At 33.0% G+C, this 7,920-nt stretch overlaps 1 non-coding gene across 1 annotated transcript; it reads left to right on the forward strand.

Moving 5' to 3' along the window:
• Positions 1-7,323: 7,323 nt before the first annotated feature.
• On the forward strand, positions 7,324-7,430 carry LOC149526785 (small nucleolar RNA R71). Its single transcript, XR_016351655.1, has one exon. It is a non-coding gene; the product is annotated as a small nucleolar RNA R71 (small nucleolar RNA).
• The last annotated feature ends 490 nt before the right edge of the window (positions 7,431-7,920 follow it).

A 7,920-nucleotide genomic window follows, 5' to 3' on the forward strand; every position in this document is an offset into this window, starting at 1 on the left:
CTCTTCCTTAACTTATTTCAATGGGTTTATAAATGATCAAAATATAAGTTTAAAAGTGCATTTAAACATTAAAAAACCGCTAAAGGTATTACAGGAAAAATGGCTAAGTGTTGATAAAAGTTTCTAGCTCAAAATGTCTTAGAAAATGTCTCATAACATAAGGTATCAAGACATTTTATGTAAATATTGAGACATCAAGCTTAAAATGATTTAGAAACAGCCTCACGAAGCAAAGTCTTGAGAAATTTCTCAGAGGTATTGAGATAGTCCTTAGAAGTATCAAGACATCATGTCAAAAGTCCAAAATAGCCATTAAATAGCCATTAGTAATATCCTTAAGTATTTGACAACAACTAAGAATGTTTTTCTAGTCTATAAAGAAGTTGAACAGCAAGTTCGACGTTTTAGTAATGCAATCTTTCAAATCAATAAGGATGATAACAAATCACAGAGTGGATATATGTTCACTCATAATGGAAAAGTGATTAGTTGCAAAAGTTCCAAAAAGAGAATGATCATAGATTTTACAGTTGAGGTTAATTACATCTTTATTGTTAGCTTTACAATTAATCGTATTTTGAAATGAAAAAAAATCAAATAATCAAAATATAAGTTTTAAAGTGTATTTAAACATTACAAAACCTATTAAGGTATTACAAGAAAAATGGCTATGTGTTGGTAAAATTTTAAAGCTCAAAATGTCTTAGAAAATGTCTCACAGCATTAAGGTATCGAGACATTTTATGTAAGTATTGAGACATCAAACTTAAAATGCCTAAAAAATAGCCTCAAGAAGCAAAAGTCTTGAGACATCTCTCAAAGTTATCAAGACATTCCGTAGAAGTATTGAGACATCATCTTAAAAGTCTAAATTTCCAAAAAGCAAGTGCCAATGTATTGAGACCTGTCTTTAAGGTATCGAGACATCACCTTCTGACTTCAAATTTCAAAAAGCAAGTCCAAATGTATCGAGACATCATCTCTAGACTTTAATTTCTAAAGAGCTTGTGCCAATGTATCGAGACCTACCTTTAAAGTATTAAGACATCTTTTCTAGACTTGAACTTCTGGAGAGCAACATTAAATGTATTGGGACTTGGCTACAATGTATCAAGACCATCCACTACGTACAAGGGTGAGAACAAATTTTGAACCAAGTATATAAGAGTTTAAACTTGATTGCCTAAGTAAATTGAAAGGAAAAGTATCCATGAGGATCAAATTGCAAGAACAAGAAAGTAGAAAATAAAAGAATGGAGATGGAATGGAAGAGGGAATAATGTAATTGCAAGAGAAAGGATACAATTGCAAGGAAAAATAATGTGATAAAATGGAAAATGGACAAAATTGAAGAAGAAAGAAATATATTGGAGGGATAAATTGAAAAAGAGAAATGTTGAAGGACTAAATTAAAAAAGAGAAAAATGTTACAGGACTAAATTGGAAATAAAGAAAAGTTGAGAACCCTATTGAAAGCAAGGAAAATTCTAATCCAAAACAAAAAAAAAAAAAGGTGGGTGGCTTAATGGCATGTTTTGACTGCCCATGTAAACCCCATATTTTCTTATGCACATTGGGCAATTCGCCAATTTCCTTTGGTTAGAGACAAAGCTCTATTTCTTTTGCCCATGCACTTCAAGGCCACTTTTTTTTTTTTTAATCTTTGAGCTCTTTTAATAGCAGATTGGAGCTAGGAAATTGGTACGCAAAGTGAGGTAAAGCTTTCTAGTAGTTTAAGGTTAAATTTAGCTAGTTGTAATGCTTGCTTTGTTTGTGTTCTAGCAAGACATTATCCCCCCCAAGTTGGAGGATTTTGGAGGTTCAATTGGGCTAGAATTGGTCACTAAGGTAAGGTTTTGATGTGTAAGTAATTGAGGTTTTAGATTTATGATTGAATGTGTAAAGCTTAGCTAAAACATAAGGTTAAAGCTTAAGTTTAGCTAGTTAAATTCTAGAACTTTGAATGGCAAGAAATTAAAGATTCTATAAGGATATGTGGAATACTACAAAGCTGAAGGAATTTATGTGTTGAAGCTTGAGAATTATTGGAGTTCAAGGAGCTATTGGTAGTCAAGGTTTGATAATTAGTTGTTAGGGAAAAACCACATTGCAAGTTGAGTGGGTGAATCAATTTTAAAGGCTATATTTGCTATATGAATTAAGCATGAAAGTATGATTTTGAAATTCTAGACTTAAGCATGGTTTTGTGATGCTAGAATTCAGTATGGTTTGATTTCCCATTGGAAATAAATAAGTTGATTTTTTATTGAGCATGAACTGGATTGCTAAAGAGCATAAGTTAATTTGCTGATAAGCATGAATTGAGTTGTTAATGAGAACGAGCTGGTTTGTTAAATGAGCATGAATTGATTTGTTAATAAGCATGACTAGATTTGCAAGATGTTGGATTTTTTCATTACTTGATAAATTTTAACAATGAGGGCCTAATTTGAAGTCTAGTTTTATAATCTAAATTGCCATGGAAACATGACTTAAGTGCTGGATCTTTAAAAGAGTTTTTGAAGGTATATAAGTGTGCGTGTATTTTTAACATGAAGAAACAAGCCCTTTGAACTATTTTAGTCCTCAAGAGAACTTTTGATTCCATGAGCCACAAGGTGGCTGTTTTAAATGTTTTCACATTCTGTTTTGAGTGGTTAGATTAGTGAGTGCTATAAAGGTTTTACAAAAACTAAATGCATGGGAACAAGCCGATTTCTTTAATGTTTTATGAGCCCTAGGTTAAGCTAAAATGTTTATTACATATATGTGAAAATATATGATAAGGTGTCATTAAGTTTCCCTAAAAATAATTTCAATCTAGAATTACAAAGGAACACAAATTGACACGGCTCAAAGCTTCATTCCACTATCTTTTTATCATGCCATTTCTTTGTTTTCTCCTTATAGAGTTTGGCAGTCTCATAAGCTTAAAGGTGAAATTCATCAAGTTCATTTAATTGCAACAACATTTGCTCACCCACCACTTGTAAATTAAAATTTAACTTCTTCATGGCTCAATAAGCATTGTGCTCAAGTTCCATCGATAAGTGACAAGCTTTGCCAAAGACAAACCTGTACGGAGACATGCCAATTGGAGTCTTATAAGCAATCCAATAGGCCCACAGTGCATCATCCAATCTTCTTGCCCAATCTTTTCCTACGGGACACACCTTTTTTTCCAAAATTCTCTTGATTTCTATATTAGACACTTCCACTTGGCCACTAGGTTAAAGATGGTAAACAATTGCAACCTTGTATTTAACTGCATATTTGGCAAAAGTGCGTCAAAGTATTTGTTGCAAAAGTGCATCAAAGTATTTGTTGCAAAAGTGACTCTCCTCATCACAAATAATTGCCTTTGGAGTGCCAAAGCGAGTGAAAATGATCTTCTTAATGAAATTCATCACTACCTTGGAGTCATTGTGAGGAAAGGCTGCTGCTTCAACCCACTTGGAGACATAATCTACAACAAGCAAGATGTATTTATTGTAGTATAAATATAGGAACGGACCTATGAAGTTAATACCCCACACATTAAAGATTTCAATCTCAAGGATGTTGAAAGGCATCTTAGGTCACCTTGAGATATTACCTACCCCTTGGCACCTGTCATAATGCAAAGCAAAAATTGTGAGCATCTTTAAATAATGTTAGCCAATACAAACTTGATTAAAGGACTTTATTAGTAGTGCTTGTTCCTATAAAATGTCCTCCATAATCTGAAGAATGGAAATGGTGAAACACATTTTGAATTTCTTCTTATGGGACACATTTTATAAAGATGTGGTCTTTACACTGCTTACACAAATAAGGCTCATCCTAAAAATAAAATTTAACATCATGCAAAAATTTCTTTTTCTGATGAAAATTTAAATCTAAGGGGATAATGTTGCTTACTAGATAATTTACAAAATCAGCATACCAAGGTAGTGATTTCTCACCAACTTGAAGGATTTGTGAATCAAGGAAAGTCTCATTGATCAAAGTTGAATCTTTACTTTGAGTTTGAATCTCCAATCTTGAAAGGTGGTCTACTACTAGGTTTTTTGTTCTTTTTCTATCACGAATCTCTAGATCAAACTCTTGTAGCAAAAGAATCCACCTTATCAATCTCCGCTTAGCATCCTTCTTGGCAATCAAATATATGATAGCTAAATAGTCAGTGTACACTATCACCTTTGTCCCAACTAGCTTGGAGCGAAATTTGTCAAAAGCGAAAAGTACAGCCAAAAGCTCTTTTTCTATTGTGGTATAATTTTTTCAAGCCTCATTCAAAGTCTTGTTAGCATAATAGATGGAATGAAAGATTTAATCTTTCCTTTGTCCCAAAACAGCTCTCATCGCATAATCACTCGCATTACACATTAGATCAAAAAGGAGAGTCAAATCGGGACTAATTATGATAGGTGCAGAAATTAATCTTTTTTTCCAATTCATCCAAAGCAACAAGACATTCATTATTAAATTTAAATAGCACATCTTTTTTCAATAAATTGCAAAGTGGTTTAGAAATTTTAAAAATTCCTTGATAAATCTATGATAAAAACCATCATGACCAAGAAAACTTCTAATACCTTTGACATTTATTGGAGGTGGTAGCTTCTCAATTGTTTCAATATTCACTTTGTCTACCTCAATGCCGTTACTAGGGATCTTGTGCCCAAGAACAATACCTTGTTACACCATGAAGTGACATTTCTCCTAATTGAGCACCATATTTGTTTCTTCACATCTTTTGAGTACCTTAACAAGATTCATAAAATAATCATCAAAATTATTTTCATAGATAGAGAAATTGTCCATAAATACCTTTAAACATTGCTCCACCATGTCTGTGAAGATGGCCGTTATACATCTCTGAAAGGTGGCAAGTGCATTACATAATCCTAATGGCATTCTTCTAAAAGCAAAGATGCCATATAGACATGTAAAGGTAATCTTTTCTTGATCTTCAAGGGCAATAGCAATTTAGTTATAATCAGAATAACCATCTAGAAAACAATAATATTCTTTACTAGCTAGTCAATCCAACATTTGATCAATGAATGGGAAAGGAAAGTGATCTCTCCTTATAGCTTTGTTGAGCTTATGGTAATCCAGGCAAACTCTCCATCTAGTCATAGTTCTTGTTTGAATGAGCTCATTATTTTCATGAGTGACAACAGTCATCCCCTTTTCTTAGGAACACATTGGACTGGACTTACTCATGAGCTATCAAAATAGGATAAATTATTCTAACATCTAGCCACTTGATGATTTCTTTCTTGATCACTTCTTTCATGATGGGATTCAATCTTTTTTGCTGTTCAATTATGGCTTTGTGATTTTCCTCAAGGAGAATTTTACGCATGCAAAGAAAAGAGATAATTCCCTTAATATTAGCTACGGTCCACCCTATTGCTTTCTTGAATTCTCTAAGTATCCTCAATAATTTGTCTTTTTGCATGTTAATAAGAGAAGTAGAAATAATAACTAGAAGAGTAAAAGATTTTTCAAAAAAAACATACATCAAGTGTGTGGGCAGAAGTTTGAGTTCAAAGGTAAGTGGTTCTTTAATGGAAGGTTTTGAAGCAGGCATCAAAGAAGCTGAAACATCTAAAGACTCAAATTGATTATTAGTTCTAAGTCTGGAGTGGGCAATTAACAAATTTGAATATTCAATAAATTCATCATAATCCTTGTCAGAATTAACAATTAAACATGTTTCAAGAGGATCATTGAGATATTCTTCTAAACAAACATCTTTTGTAACACCATTTACCACACTGATAGAAAAGTAATCTTCAGATATCACAGGCAATTTTAAATCTTTGAAACTATTAAATGTTACCTGTTGGTCTTGAAGTCACAAAGTGAGCTCTCCTTTTTCAACATTAATCAAAGCTCTAGCAGTTGCCAAGAATGGCCTCCCAAAGATGATTGGAATTTGCCTATCTTCTTCCATGTCAAGAATTATAAAATCAACTGAAAAAATAAATCTATCTACCTTGACAAGAACATCTTCAATAACTCCCTTTGGTTAGACATAAGAGCAATCAGCCAGTTGCAAAGTAACAGAAGTAGGTTTGCATTCCTTCAAGGCAAGTTTCTCAAAATTTGACCAAGATATTAAATTTATACTTACACCTAAATCACTTCAAGCTTTTGCAAAAAATAAATTACCAATAGTGAAAGGGATTGTGAAACTACTTGGATCTTTGAGTTTTGGTGACAGTTTATTTTGGAGCATTACACTACAATCTTCTATAAAGGAGACCGTTTCAAACTCACTTAGTTTTCTCTTTTTGGAAAGGATGTCCTTCAAGAACTTGAGATAGCTTGGCATTTGTTCTAAAGCTTTAGCAAAAGGAATAGTTATCTGTAATTTCTTAAAGACATTGATGAACTTTTCAATCTTTTGCTTTTGGAGCCTTTGAGGAAAATGAGGTGGAAGATGGATGACTTGAGAAGTCCCTTGATTTTCAACTTTATCATTTTTTTTGTTGTTTAACTTCAATTGCTTTTTCACACATTCTTCCTCCTCATCAATAGGTTCATTCACATATTCAATTGCTTTTTCATTCAACCCTTCAATTTCTTTTCCACTTCTTAAAGTGATTGCTTTGCACTGTTCCTTACCTTTGGGATTGATTTATGTGTCACTTAGTAGGGCACCTTAGGGTCTATTGTTGATCGAATTTATAAGTTGTCTCATTTGGGTTTCAATATTTCTAAAGAGGTTCCATAGCTTTGAATTATATCATCGTTCTTTAATATATATTTCAAGAGAAGTTCTTCCACTTAGGACTTTTTTTTTCAGGAATTGATGGTCTAGCTTATTGTTGAAAACCAAAAGGCATGATGGGTTTTGGATTTGAATGCACTGCATTATTGTTCCATGAAAAGTTTAAGTGTTTTCTATAACCAAGATTATATATATTAAAGTATGGATTATTTTGCTGCTTGTTGAAGTTCCCCACAAATTAGACTGATTCAGAATTATATGGACATTGATCACTTGAATGGCCAGCTCCAGACATCTCACAACCTAAAAATCAATTTTAAACAACATGAAGTCCTAGTGTGTCAAACGTCTTGGATAATGCAGCCACTTGTGTAGTTAAGGCCTTAAGCACATCAACCTCATACACCTCAACAACTTTTCTCAAACTAGACCTTTTTGAAGGCCATTGGTAATTATTTGAGGCCATCTCTTCCAATAGCTTATAAGCATCTGTAGCATTCTTACCCATTAATGCCCCACTAATAACAACATCAATTATGGTTTTTATCAAACCAACTAGCCCATTATAGACTATCTGAACTTGTAGCCAATCAGGAATCCCATGATATGGACATTTTCTCAATAGTTCTTTAAATCTCTCCTAAACTTCATATAAGGATTCACCTTCAAATTGTGTGAATGATGTTATATCATTCCTTATCTTTGCAGTCTTGGCAAGCAGAATGAATTCAACTAGAAACTTCTGAGCTAAGTCCTCCCATGTTGTAATAGACCCATTGGGTAGTGAATTAAGCGAGCACTTTGCTTTATCCCTCAAAGAAAATGGAAAGAATCTCAATCAAATAGCATCATCAGTTATTCCATTATATTTAAAGGTATCCTAAATTTCCAAAAAATTCATCAAATGAGAGTTAAGATGATCACTGGGTAACCCACCAAACTAGACTAAAGACTAAATCATCTTAATGTAAGTTGGTTTAATTTCAAAATTATTTGCATTAATGGAAGGTTTTCCAATGCTTTGGTGTAAACCTTGCAAAAGAGGAACAACATAATCCTGCAGTGTTATATTTTCTTCAAGAACCAAATTAATGACATTATTGCCGTTGTTGTTGTTATCCTTAACCATTGTCTGATTTAAAGTTGCAACTTGAAAATTCTCCCTTCAACGTCTTCTGAAAGTTCTTTCTATC

Source organism: Theobroma umbraticum, unplaced genomic scaffold (assembly GCF_002168275.2).
Source record: "Theobroma umbraticum cultivar Fairchild unplaced genomic scaffold, ASM216827v3 scaffold_146.0, whole genome shotgun sequence".
Classification (NCBI taxonomy): domain Eukaryota; kingdom Viridiplantae; phylum Streptophyta; class Magnoliopsida; order Malvales; family Malvaceae; genus Theobroma; species Theobroma umbraticum.